Here is a 13585-nt window from a genome sequence, read left to right as displayed (position 1 = left end):
TGTTCCCTGCTGGGTGCTTCTGTACTATAGAGCAACAACCAACCGACCAGCGAGACAGCTTTGTGATGGAAGCCAACGGATTCGGCTTGTCCTGTTCTGGTCGGCTTGTGGTTGCAATGGGAGGTTTGGCTCCGTCTGCAGACCTGACATTTTGAGAGCAGGATTTAAGAGTCCAGAACGGGCCTTTACTGCCTGATATGCAATGCATGGATATATGTATCTGTGGGGCTCTGACGGTGAGCTCTGCAGGAGAGAGAGGAGAAGTTCTCTAGGTCACTCCTGCATCTTCTGCACAGGTCCTAGTCACCTCTCGTCAGAATTAAAATGGGTTGTGAACCAGAAAAGCGTTCTCCATCCATGTTTTCCATTAGACTGTAAATAATTTAGCCTCCGTTCCAACTCATTAGCATACCGCCCCTCCCACCACCAGCGTGTGTGTGGCGAGAGAGAGAATCTGGGGCGAGCAGATAGGAATGATGTGTTTGGTGAGTTGTTTGGTTGACTTCAGATCAGATTGCGATTGATCTGTGACACGGCCGATCGTAGGAAAATGAAGCAAGCAATTACCCAGCAGTCATTATCAAAACAGCGCCGGCACAACACCTTGTGTCTGTGTTTGTCCACAGCAGATGGAAGAGGAGCGAGGGAGAGGGCCGTGTTTGTGTTGTGGATTTATGTTGTTTTGTTGGCTTGTCGTGCGAGTCATTTGCATAGCGAGGCATTCTCCCTTCAGAGGTATCTAGCAGGCTTGATGTCCCTGTATGTGGGCTCTCTGTTTGCATACTGTATGTGCCTCACGTTTAGGGATGATGTTTTGTTAATGCAGACTTTTAATGAGTTGATCATTTCTAGAAATAAGTTTACAATTCTGAATGTGATATGTTGCCATTAGTAGTAGTTGTTGTAATAAGTACTAAATCAACACAGTACACCATATTATTCCAGAGAACTTATTTGAAATGAATCATTGCATTTACTTGGCAAAATGTGCCTCGTAACTATAAACCATAAACAAATTATTAACCTCCTTTCCACAAATTCACGGCATGAATCGGTATGCGGTCGCCAACAGAGAGGGGGGTGCTACCGGGGCAAGCGCTTGGTTGGGTATAATAACACACTCGTGCGTGCTTTCAGCAAGCCCCTCGCCAAATCAAGGCACGCTTGGCGTTGGCACCTTTGTTTTGACCATAACACAGCTTGTGAGAGAAGAATGGCTTTCCAACGGGGAGCGGCAGGCCCCAGAGTGAACGCTGTGTTCCATCACGTTCAGGGGGGGATAGGTGATACATCAGCGGTGGTTGTTTTCTCTCTGTGCGCGTCCGTAATTAAAGTAACGACTTTTTGTGAAATTCCCGTCTCTTGTGGTCATGCCGCGCTCTTCGTGACAGCCGTCGCCTGTGGGCGTGCGAGAGGTTGTCATCACCAGTCTGTTGTCAGGTGATGAAAGCACAGGGGAGCTTAGGCTTTTTTATGAAAGCCGGAGTCAGGTCTTTTTTTTTAAGCCTTTTTCCGGGGAGGTTTGACTGGGAGAGGTTCAGGGCAGACACTTTATCAATCAATCCATCTTACTTTATTGGTAAAGGGGTTTTTCCGTGGTAAACCACCGCACACGGTGTTTAACACTAAAAATTAAAGATAAAATGTTTAGCCAAACAGAAACAACAAACGCATCCGGCATGAGCTGCAGTCTGCGTTTTTTAAGAAATGCTTCTTTGGTAACAAACATGCATGGTACCAATGATCACTGGGATCAATATACTCATACATCTGCCAATTCAACCAGTGCTGGTTTTTCTCATAAAATGTTGCCTGTGAAATAAATGTTGGCGAACACGATAAAAAGGGAGCTGAAACAAATTTTATGCAAGAGTGGGAATCCATTGATTGTAAATGAAGCAGCACCAGAGAGATGCTTGAACGCATCGCAGATCAGAGCCCTGGCCAAGCTCTCGCTGGCTGCCTTTGGAGAAGAATTGCTCTCATTAACATTTTGATGGAATTCTCTGAGATTACAGCAAAAACATATGTGGAATCCATGTTGGGTTAACTTTGACTTCGCCCTGGCTTATATCGGAAAATTGCTAAAGTGTGTGTGTGTGTGTGTGTGTGTGTGTGTGTGTGTGTGTGTGTGTGTGTGTGTGTGTGTGCTTGTGTGTGTGTGTGCTTGTGTGTGAGTGCATGCGTGTGAGTGCATGCGTGTGCATGTATGCATTTGTGATATCTGCTTGATGAGCCAAATGAAAGCGTCGAGAAATGGGACATGATTTCTATATACTAATATGCCACACTTTAAATGAAGTCTGAATAATCTGTCCCACTCAGCTCTCTCCCTTTTCTCCTTCGCCACAATTTCATTTTTCCATTCCCTTTGTGTCCGTGATTGTGGCATTCTTCTAAATTGAATATTTTTTTCTTACCTAATTAAAGAGCACAAGTGACTCTTTTCAGATACGGGAAGTGAGCACGACACTGACATATTTTTGATGCATGAATTGCTTTTGTTCCATAAAAGCACTGTGTGCAATAGAAATGAATTAGGCACATTAAAAAAGAAACGTCATCTCAATCCAGACATGGGTAAGTGAAAAATAAATTATAATTGCAAACAGAGGCAGTTTTTTCAGATGTGTGCCTGGTTTGTGTGTGTGTGTGTGTGTGTGTGTGTGTGTGTGTGTGTGTGTGTGTGTGTGTGTGTGTGTGTGTGTGTGTGTGTGTGTGTGTGTGTGTGTGTGTGTGTGTGTGTGTGTGTGTGTGTGTGAGGAAACTCTTGAGTGGCAGGCATACGTGTTACAGACAGACGAAGGCTGTTCATTTCAGTGGAGACAAAGAGCCTCGTCTGTCTGTAATTCATTATGTTGTATTGATGTCCAAAACCTTCAGAGATCTACCATTCTCTCATGGAAGCGGGTGAATATCTATCTCTGTCTCTCATGCTCTCTCTCACTTCATATCGTTCATATCTCTTTAGAAGAAAGACTAATATGAAAGATAGACCGGCAGAGGAACACTTTTTCTCTCTCATAGAGTATTAATCACTCCTGATTGCGTCCTTCTCTCTCACCTTCACTTGTCTCTCTTTATCGGTATTGTCTCAGTCCTCCTTTACACGCACTCTCTCTCCTCTCGCACTATCCTGCTCTGTTGTTTAAGTCTCACCGCTGTGCCTCTCTGGCATCGTCTCGCCGTACTGCTGGTTCTCTTCCCCCCCGACAGGAAGTGTCATACGTCGTCATCGTTGGAACAGGGAGCCGACTCATCTTTTTTGGCAGTTTGGAGGCCATCTTGTCTCAGGCCGTCTTTAGTTCTGACAGTGTGAGTTAAGACTCCTCGTGGGCTTTGAACCCATGTCAACGTGGTCCGGCGCTGCGGCGCGGAGATGAAGAGTTTAAAGCAGTTCAAGAGCCTAATGGTTAATGTAATGCAATGTGAACGTGAAATCCCTGGAAAGGCCGTGACAGGACCCTATCCTTTGGAATTAAGTTCACACAGAAACAGAGAAGGGTTTATTAAAAAGACTCTGGGGATTTAGTGGGGCCCTGATAGCGGTGGGAAGTGAGTGCATTCATGGCTGCCTGGCATCAATGTTCTGAAAGTCAGTTGTCGAGTTGAGCAAGGGCACATCTCGACCCAATCGGGTGTTGAGGTGCAACAACTTTCAGCCAATCAGCATTCATTACTCTGTAAGTCCTTCTCTCTCTCTATCTCTCTCGCTTTCGCTCTTGCTCTCGCTCTCTCTCTCCCTCTCTCTCTCTCTCTCTCTCTCTCTCTCTCTTTCTGGTGTTCCATGTGCGGTTACCAGATGATTCTCTTCAGGGCAAATCTATCAACGATCTTAAACGCCACATTCTCCCTTCCCTGACGCTAGTACATTTGCAAGAGAATTATCAATCATTTCCTGGGAGCTGAGTTGAGTGAGGTGTTCTGCCGGCTCAGGCAAGCGTACGTGGGCATGTATTTACCGTTGGCATGTCAACCACCGCACGGCTGTTATCGAGACTCATAACTGCGGTGTACATCGGGTGGAGGAGCTGTTCTTCCAGAGAGTGGCAGAGTCTCCATGTTGATCTCTCCATCAGGGAGTAGTGACGCGCCGTCTACAGGATAGGGACTCGGGTGCGGGTTCCAACCTTTGGTTGACTCGTTACTTGTAGTATTGTGTTTAATTTTCTTTTTAATTTTCGTTTCTGCACCAATAGACGCAAAAGATACACTTAGAATCTATTGATCAGTGATAAAACAAATGTTGAAGCCTGTTCATACTGTATTAAATATTGGCTATTTGTACAAAATATCCAGTCAAGGCCACAGAAGGAGGCTCTGTTTGTCCGCTTCATACTGTCTGAGGCTCTCTGCTCCTGCTTTATCATTGGTGTTCACCGAGAGAGAGAATCGTCTGAATGCTGGGATAATTCTTTCTAAACGGCTGTTGCCTCTGTTTGGATAAATCTTTATTTTCTTTTTTAGCATTTTCAATAAGCCTAACCCTTTTTGTTGATATAATTATATTTTAGTTTGACACTGTCAAAACTAAAATGTGCTCTCTGTGCTGTGCTGTGTTCCCCTCGCGGCAGTGTGTACACAATGTGGACGCCGTGCGTGCGTGCGTGTGTGTGTCTGTCTGCACAGCCCATTAAAACGGTATTAGTCATGCAGAAAACAAAGAGAGGGGAACCATCAAAATGGAAATGAGGGAAGGGGATCGGTGAATGAGGAAAGGTGAGATGTCAGGGCCACACAACCGTTAACTATGCCCTCGGCTTCGTGTGGACGGGGCCTTAGACTCTTACCTTTGGAGTGTCTTTGTTTATGGATAGAGTAGGACTACTCCTACCTCCTATAAGTAGTAGTAGTACTGTAGTACAGTAGAAATATATAAACATTTAAACGTACATTTAGAACAGTAGGACGGGGCTCATATTAGGGACCTCTGACATCTTATAAATCAGCTTAATACAAGCTCAATGTTGCATCATTGTAGAATAGGACTACTCCTTCCTCCTATAAGTAGTAGTAGCACTAATATAAAAACGTTTAAATATACATTTTGAGAAATAGGAGCGGATTCATATTAGGGACCTCTAACATATTATAAATCTACTTAATACAAGCTCAGCGTTGCGTCATTGACAGCAGAAGTCTGGTCCCTGATGCTGACTGTTGTGAACAGATTTTAGTCTGGCCCTTTTCCTTTCTGAAATGTGTTCATGATATGGACCATGTTGATCTGATCAGAGATCTGTGCTTTTAATTCTCGGCGGTATCGTCGAAACTCTTTCTGGGTTGGACTTTCATTCCCCAGCCATGCGTTTTCGTCCTCGGCTCTCCGCGGTCATAACTCACAGAGAACACGGGGAGGGAAAACATGTCCTAGGAAGCGGTTTAATCACGCCAAGGGCTAGAGGAGATATTATATCATAGGCAGAGGAGACGCAAGAGACATCTCAGCATTACCTCTTGGGGCGTTGGATGGGACGGGTCGAACAGTAGATGGTCCTGTTAACAAGCGAGCGAGCGAGCGAGTGCGTGCGTGCGCACACACACACGAACACACACACACACCACCTTCCATACATACCAGCACCATCTTCCCCACACAAACACACACACCATCGGACCGCCACACACACGCCCATCCGTCACCCTCAACAGCCAGGGCCATAGTAACCCTCCCCTGGACAAGAGCAGATAAGGACCCCCCTGCACCCTGGCTCTCCACTTCTCGTCCTCACTCAAACCATTAAGAGCTACTTGAGTTTGGTAGATGGGGGTTTAGTGTCGTTTGTGGTTTTGAATAGGGTCGACTAGTATTGGAGGAGAGCGCATGATGTATGCTTTGTGGCCAGGAAGACAATCCAAAAGAAACATAATTAGAGCAGTAAGCTGGAATTGTAGAGGCTGTTTCTGCTGCAGGGAGGTGGAGATTGTATCCTAACTAATAGAAGCAGTTGTACAGCTCCAGAATAAATGTTGTTCACTGGTATGCATGCTCAAGCATTTTTACCTGTGAACGGCAATTAAAAACTGAAGGTGAAGTGAAGTCAAAACAATGACTTCTCTTCAAGCCCACTGTGAAACATACAGCCAAATGTTTGTAATGTCTTAAACCTTGGTTTCTCTGTGGGCTGAGATGAGTTTGTATTCCTTGAGTGAGCGGGCAGTGAGCGAAAAACCTTTTCATTAACATGCTTCAGTATTTTCTACTTTCACCTCTCTTGGACTTTTCAGTTTGATTTCCTTGAGTGTAAGTTACCATCTCTACGACTCAATGTCCCCCAATCGATACCCAATTAATAATTAAACAGTTTGTTCATTACTACAAAAACATTCAAATCATTCAAACAAAAAACAATATAGTTGAATAATAAAACTGCACACACTGCTGTAACATACTGTGCTGAGAATCGCCTACACACCCACCGTACAGTACTATTTCGTAAGATATATATATCGCAGGGCATACACACTATACATTTCATCTGTGTGTAATCGTTTATCTGACCCAGTCCAACAAATGAGGCCCCTGGTGTTAGTCTGAGTCTGAGAGGGACTGGGGGGGACTGGTGGTGCAGGGAGGGGGGACCGGCTTAAAATCACCCCAGGGAAGGTGTCCCCGGGATGGGCCAAAGGCCAGCCTTTGTGTGGGTCTGTGTCCGACTCTATTATTTGCACATGTATCCCGGGTAATGAGCCAACATGGGAGGTGGTGGTGCTGATGGAGGTGGTGGTGGTGGATACATCGCTGAGTCTGAGGTGCGGGTGGGGTTGGCATGGGGGCCACACTGGGCCTGGGGGTCTTGGCTTTTCAGTGGCGGGGGCCCTAGGGGGGAGCCAGCTGGGTACCCCACCTGTTAGTGAACACTGATGTTGCATATGCAATGCAACACATCGTTAGGAAGCATATACAGAGGGGCTCATCTCTTCCTTGTTTGGGTATCGTGCGTTGTATCATGCACAACTGCTGTGCGTTGTACTGTAGCTACGGTATATACTGTAGCTGTTGCATTGGATCAATAGTAATCACTCTAATGTTTGCTGCCTACGAACGTTGCTTCATTTTCTGCCGTTGCTCGTTTGTATTTAATCACCTGGCGCTTTCATCCAAAGCAAGCACAGTGAATTATTAATAGCAATTGTTTTGTATGTATTTTTAATAAGGAGCAGATAGGGGTAAGGCATCTTGCTCAGGGAAGCCTACAGGCAGACTGCGAACATAGGGGCGGCCACTTTTTAATGATGCAAGTGTGTGAGCGTCTCTTTTCAAATAGTTAGACGTCCACAGTGTGTTCCCTGTGTATTCTCTAAGTGGTCTAAAGTGTCCGACGGATCGCAGCGCACTGCGCCAGACGTGCCTTGATGCCTTCTCAGTGCAATGTGTCAAGTATGCTCCCTTGTCATGTCATGTCATCCCTCCATTCAGTCATTATGTGTGTCATGTATCACTCCTCGTCCGCGTGTATCCGTGAGTGTAACCGGGTAAGGTGCTGTGCGGATGTAGACCGAGAACAGCTCTTTCCTCATCTCCCCCCCCCCCCGCCCACCCCCCCCCACCCCACCCCCACTGGGGTGTCGGTTTGAGGTGTCTGCTGCTCCGGGTAAACGGGGGGGCAACCGGGGTGGAGGGCCAGAAGATAGCCTCGCCTGGGCCCCCTCTTCACCTGTCACTCTAATTACCACACCACAGAAGAAGAAGAAGAAGAAGAAGAGTACGGTAAAGGAGGATAATATGAAAAGGAGGGGGGGGATAATGACAGAAAATGAAGACGTTTTAAGGCGGAAGAGTGGAGAATTACGAGGAGGGCAAAAACAATTTTATCTTCACTGGCTATTGAAATTTACAAGGGCATTCTAAAGCGGCCAATGTTGGGATATACAGCGCATAAAGGAGTCGTGTCTGGAGGACAGCCTTCATAACCACCATGGATGGGGGGGGGCTAGAGAGGCCCCCTCTTCACCCCCGGTGCTCCTAAGCACCCTCCGATGGACTATTCCGTCTGCTGTTCATCACCGGAGCCACGCCAGACGCCATCGGGGAAGCGGATATGTCCGACAGACTGCCTCTCACTCTCCTCCTGGACGGTTTTCGGGGGGCAGCCCCTGATTAAAAGCCCCCCTCCCGGCCCCTCTTCCACACAATCCCCCCCCCCCCCCCCCCCCCCCCCCCCAAATGAACCTCCTGTCAGCGGGACACAAAGGGAGTGGGCATGGCCCGGGCTGATTTATCCACGCATGGCCGTCATAAGGGCACAGTTGGCCGCCTGTTGGCCCCATAAGGATACGGCCCAGCCCTTCTTGGCCTGTCTTTCCCTCGTCTACCCCCCCCCCCCCCCCACCCCCCCGCCCCCCCGATTCAACCCTTACGTCCCGCCCCCTCACCTCCTGTCCCCGCAGTCAACCTGTCAATCACCAGCGAGACACCCTGGCACACACAACAAGAGGGGACAAGAGGCGAACGGCGCTGATTAGCAATTAGCAGGGTTTTAATGCATTTGCATCCATGACAAAGCGTGTCTGTGCGCGTGGATTTGTGTGTGTGTGTGTGTGTGTGTGTGTGTGTGTGTGTGTGTGTGTGAGGGGTGTGTGTAAAGAACGCCATTGTCAATCCCACTAAGAGAGCCCTAGCCCTTGATCCTCCTCTTCCTCCCCTCTCTCCCCTCCCTCCCCTTCCTCCCCTTCCTCCTGAGGTCTGTCCATATGCTCCCACTGGGACGGAGCCACTTAGGGCTATTGATAGGGTACCTCGTACCCCTCACCCAGACCCACACACACCCGCTTCCCTCTCACACACACGCACGCTCCCTGCCCGGCATGGATCCAGCGGCACCCCAGTAGACGTCCTCTCGCCGCGCCCCGAGGGCTCAACACTGGACCCAGAGCCGAGGACCCTCCACCCATCCCATAATACAACAGGTCCAAGGTCTGCCGCTGACCCGACGCCCTTGGATACCAACACCAAGAGAGGATTCTATCCTATGAGTCCACATCCTCCTGAAGCTAGAGAGGATTCTAACCTACAAGTCCACTTCCTCCTGGAGAGAGAGAGAGAGGGAGGATTCTAACCTACAAGTCCACTTCCTCCTGGAGCAAGAGAGGATTCTAACCTGGAGAGAAAGAGAGAGAGGATTCTAACCTACAAGTCCACTTCCTCCGGGAGAGAAAGAGAGCGAGGATTCTAACCTCTAGCTCCGGTGCCTCCTGGAGGTAGAGGGGCCCTTTGAATCCACACCCCCAGAGTAGGCTAGCGGACGGTTCGGATGTGGGACGCTGCGATGCGGGACTCCGGCCCCCGTCGCCCGGTGGCGTGGGGTCAAGGCCGGGCCGCGGCCGCCTGGTGCCTGCTGCTGCTGTTGAGCTTCGCTGGGCGTCCGAGCCCCACGGGCGGAGCGGCAGAACCGGGGAAGGGGGTGGAGGAGGAGGAGGAGGAGGAGAGGGGGCTGGGGGTGGTGATGGAGGAGAGGGGCTCCGTGTTTGGGCGCAGAGGGCCAGCCGTCTCAGTGCCTGTGGTGTTATTGTTGACAGACGCGGGAACAGCAGACGCTGCCGCCGCCGCCGCCGCCGCCGTCGCTGCTGCTTCCGCCGCTACTCAGGAGGATGAGGCAGCCCCGGATGCGGATGGGGGGGGCGGTGCTGGTGGGGGTGGTGGAGGTGGTGGTGGAGGCGTGGGGACCCCGGCACCCACCGGTGAGAACGAAGATGCGGGCTACACAGGTACCAACCGACCGTCGCTGCTCTTTGTTTGTCTGCTTGCTGTTTCCACCGCTGTGTGGAGCGATATACACGAGGATGTGTGTCTTCTTTAACTCAACCCACTGGATTAAAGTCATGGTTTGGAGAGATAATGATAAATAGTTAAATTAGTTAAATCAGTAATTTTTGGTGTGTTGGTTGTTTTTATGCGCCGCCCTTGAGAGGGCATAAGCGACACGATTTGTTGGCAATTTTTTTTATATGAATCATCACCAAAGTCTCGTATTTACTCAAAGATATGAACAGAGTTTATCGTCATTCTTTTGGCAGTTTGTGTTTATTTAACATACAAAATGCAAGTTAAACAGAAACTTAGGGAAGCTGACAATCTTTTTCAATGTAGAAGTGTACAGCCAAGGATAAGCAGTGTTGCCCCCACACTAAAAGTGAATCATGTTTGCATATCGAAATAGGAGATTTGTGGGTAACCCAGGCAGGTTTAACCCTTCGGCTGACATAGCTAGTGTCTCCTCGGACCACACACACATCGGAAATGAAGGGGAAAAAAAGGAAATGTTACACTAAAACAACGCATTCATAGCTACATCCACATGCTTACACACACACAGACACATCAACATGCACACATCCACACAGGCACACACACACACACACACACACACACACTAAGAGAATATAATAAGAATAAGAGTAGGACTGAGAGTCTCAGTCCTGTAGCAGATGACGCATGCATGTGGTTCTATTTTCTTTCTGCTCATCCCCCTAAGGGGAGCTCTTCCAGAAAGGAGACACACACACACACACACACACACACACACACACACACACACACACACACACACACACACACACACACACACACACACACACACACACACACATACACGCACAAACACAATTCTCGCCTGCTTGATTTAATAGACCTCCCACAGTCTCCCTCCACCCCAGTAAACCCTGGCTACGCACAGGAAGAGCAAATGACCTGGCCCTAAGGCATAACAAGGCTGATCAGCGTGTGCGGTACCAGAGGGATGGGTGCCTCGGCGAGGGGGGTCTTATTTATTATCCGTGAGGGTGAGACATGGATACGGTGGGAGGATATTGCAGACCCACCGAGGCAGTATTTAAAACCAGCGCTTGCGGTCAGGAAAACGTCCCTGTTGTTACATGTTATGGATGTTAACCTGGAAGGTTTGCACCTTTCTCCAACCTTTGGGGATAATTTACGCACTTATTGTATGTTGTACGTCCCGGGACTTAATGTACACACTTAGTGTAACATTGTGTGGCATCTTGTCCTTGCTATCTTTTTTGTCTACAGGGAATGGGTTGACCTAGCAATTGTTAGTGTTTGGCACTTGGTTCTATGGACTGTACCGACAGCGATATATTATTGTTTCTTTTTTTTCTGACAAATGTACTTATTGTAAGTCGCTTTGGATGAAAGAGTCTGCTAAATGCCCTAAATGTAAATGTAAGTGCAATTTGTCGCCGAGCAATCCTCCAAAGAGGCCCACTGGTGAGGTAAAGAGCTTTCTCTCAGCAAGAAAAAAAGTAAATAATAATAGATTAACTACAGAACTTCAAAACTTCAGCATTCAGGCTCTGTCGGGTGCTGTGGTTAGATAAACAAAACAACAGAAAATGTTTCCATTTGTATTGAAAGTAATTAAGTGAAGCATTTTTATTGGGCATGTAATAGCACTTTGTAAACATTGTTTTTGAAGGGGCCATGAAAATACAGTTCATCATTATTATTTATAATATAGACAAGGCCAAATCTTGCATCTGGTCATTTAATCACATTTTTACATTGGAATAAAAAGTACATAGATTGGATCGGATCGGATCTGGCTGAATCAGTGGCTTGGAAACAAGGCTTATGTGTCTAACAGTCTGCACACAGAAGTAGAAGAAGAAGAAGAAGTAGAAAGATTGACCGCCTGCCAGCGACCCCATTCTCTGTTATTGTGACCAGAGGCAGCGTTGAGGTTGAGTTTGACCACTCAGGCTGTGTTGAGTTTCAGCTCTCTGGTCTCTCACTGTGTTGTGGGTTGGATTCTGGCCACCCTTCTGTTGACTCAGGGATTATTGTTTGCTGTGTATAATCAGAGGGCGATGCAGAAGGCTGAGGTGGAGCTACTGGTCTCCTGGGCTCTCAGGTGGTCTGTCAGTCAGGGTCGGTCAGATAACATGCAGTTTCCCTGGGCTAGAAACAGACTTGACAGGTGTGGTGCGTCCAAGCCTTGCATATGAATTCAGAATTGCATATCAATGAAGAATGAATGGAGGGTAAAATAACAAATGTAGAATGTAAAAGAAAACACCCTTGGTATTCAAATGGCCAGTGTTTATAGTTTAGTCTAGCATAGCATATAGTTACACAGTTTATTGAGATAAAATGCATCACGTTGCATCCGATTCTCCTCTACAGTAATAGCAGCCAAACAGGGACTAATATACTGTGGGAATTTTATGGGAAAACACTTCACTTACCCAAAATTCACAATGCATAAAAGCCATCTTTATGAGTCCCTCTACATATCAGCTCTCTTCCAGCTTCCAAACCGACTTCCTAGCATCAAAGTGCAGAGCGAGGAACCTGTGATGCATAATGAATGAGAGTGACCTGTGCGAATGGCAGAGGATTAGAGATGCATGCAAGCATTCTCGCAACCAAGTTCGGTTGGGTTTTAGTGTAGCGCACTGACTGGCACGCACTCACAAGCACTCAAACACACGCATTCACACTCACACACACTCACACTCACACTCACACACGCACACTCACATGCACATGCAGACTTGGTTTGATTCCCCATGTCTGCACCCTTCAGTGTCATAGCTCATCAATCCCCGCCTCCCCCTCAAAGACTTGTTTCTTTCAACTCCCTGCATGTCACTCTGGATGAAAGCGACTGCTTAATGACTCAATGAAATATGAAACCCGCAGAACGTACCGAATGATCGGCCGCTTCGTGTCTCGACTACAGCGGGAAAAAACCCACCTCGTCTCACGTCTCTGGTGACAGTCAGAAGTGCCGTCGCTCTGTGCTGACCCTCATCCCCCAGACGACACCACCGCCGTCACCGTCCATTTCTGTGGAACACAGGCGGGCGCGGTGTGGACGAAGGTCGACGGCTCTGCCCCACCGGCCCAGGGGCGGAACAAGACCTCCAGACGGCTGTAACTCTCTGGAAGGCGCGCGCCCCTGAATGTCTGAGGCCGCGCGTCCGAGTGGCCGGCCGTCTTGACGGACGCCCTGACGGACGGCGCCAATCTGGCCCAGGCTCGGAGCCCGCAGGGCTGCCAGGACGGGGGGGAGCTTAGTACCTCGAAAATAGCCGGAGACCATGGAGATAAAGTGAAGACAATTACTGTCGGCTACGGCACAGACGGTGGCGCCTCCATTCCCACACAACATAGCGTTTGAAATGCCTCATCATCAAGGGGAGGTCATCGAGGCTGTCCTTGTGGGTTTTAATGCAGCGGCCCCCTGCGACACCTCGCGTGCGCACCTCACCCCGGTGTCTCCGTGGTTACCGTGTGGGCCGGCTTGTTGAGGGTTGGACGTGGGTGGATCATGTGACCGAGCGAGGGCTCGGAGCTTCATCGCTCGCCCCGCCAGCCCGGTGTCGTTACCTGCCCTGAAACACACCAGAACCATCGCCCCGGGAGACCAGGGTGACTCATTACCAGTAGTCTGCGCTGTCCTGACACAGTTTCCCCTGACGCCGGCTGGCGTGCACTGATGTGGGGTTATCATGTTAATGGGGGTGGAGAGCTAGCTCTCTGCAGCCCTCTGCATTTCCAAACCAGTGACTCCATCCCATATACACAGGGCTCTCCTCTGGGTCTTTCTGTTGCCCTCTCGTA

The 13585-nt window shown here is 48.6% G+C and overlaps 1 long non-coding RNA gene across 1 annotated transcript in view; it reads left to right on the top strand.

Moving 5' to 3' along the window:
- The window catches only part of LOC132473926 (uncharacterized), an 87382-nt gene extending 77823 nt beyond the window's left edge, over positions 1-9559 (top strand). The window contains exon 3 of the long non-coding RNA XR_009529499.1: positions 9520-9559. This is a non-coding gene — a long non-coding RNA (uncharacterized LOC132473926). The remainder of the gene's footprint in view (positions 1-9519) is intronic.
- Positions 9560-13585: the final 4026 nt, after the last annotated feature.

The sequence above is a fragment of the Gadus macrocephalus genome, chromosome 16 (assembly GCF_031168955.1).
Source record: "Gadus macrocephalus chromosome 16, ASM3116895v1".
In the NCBI taxonomy this organism is placed as follows: Eukaryota; Metazoa; Chordata; class Actinopteri; order Gadiformes; family Gadidae; genus Gadus; species Gadus macrocephalus.
This window is presented reverse-complemented; position numbering and strand designations above follow the sequence as displayed.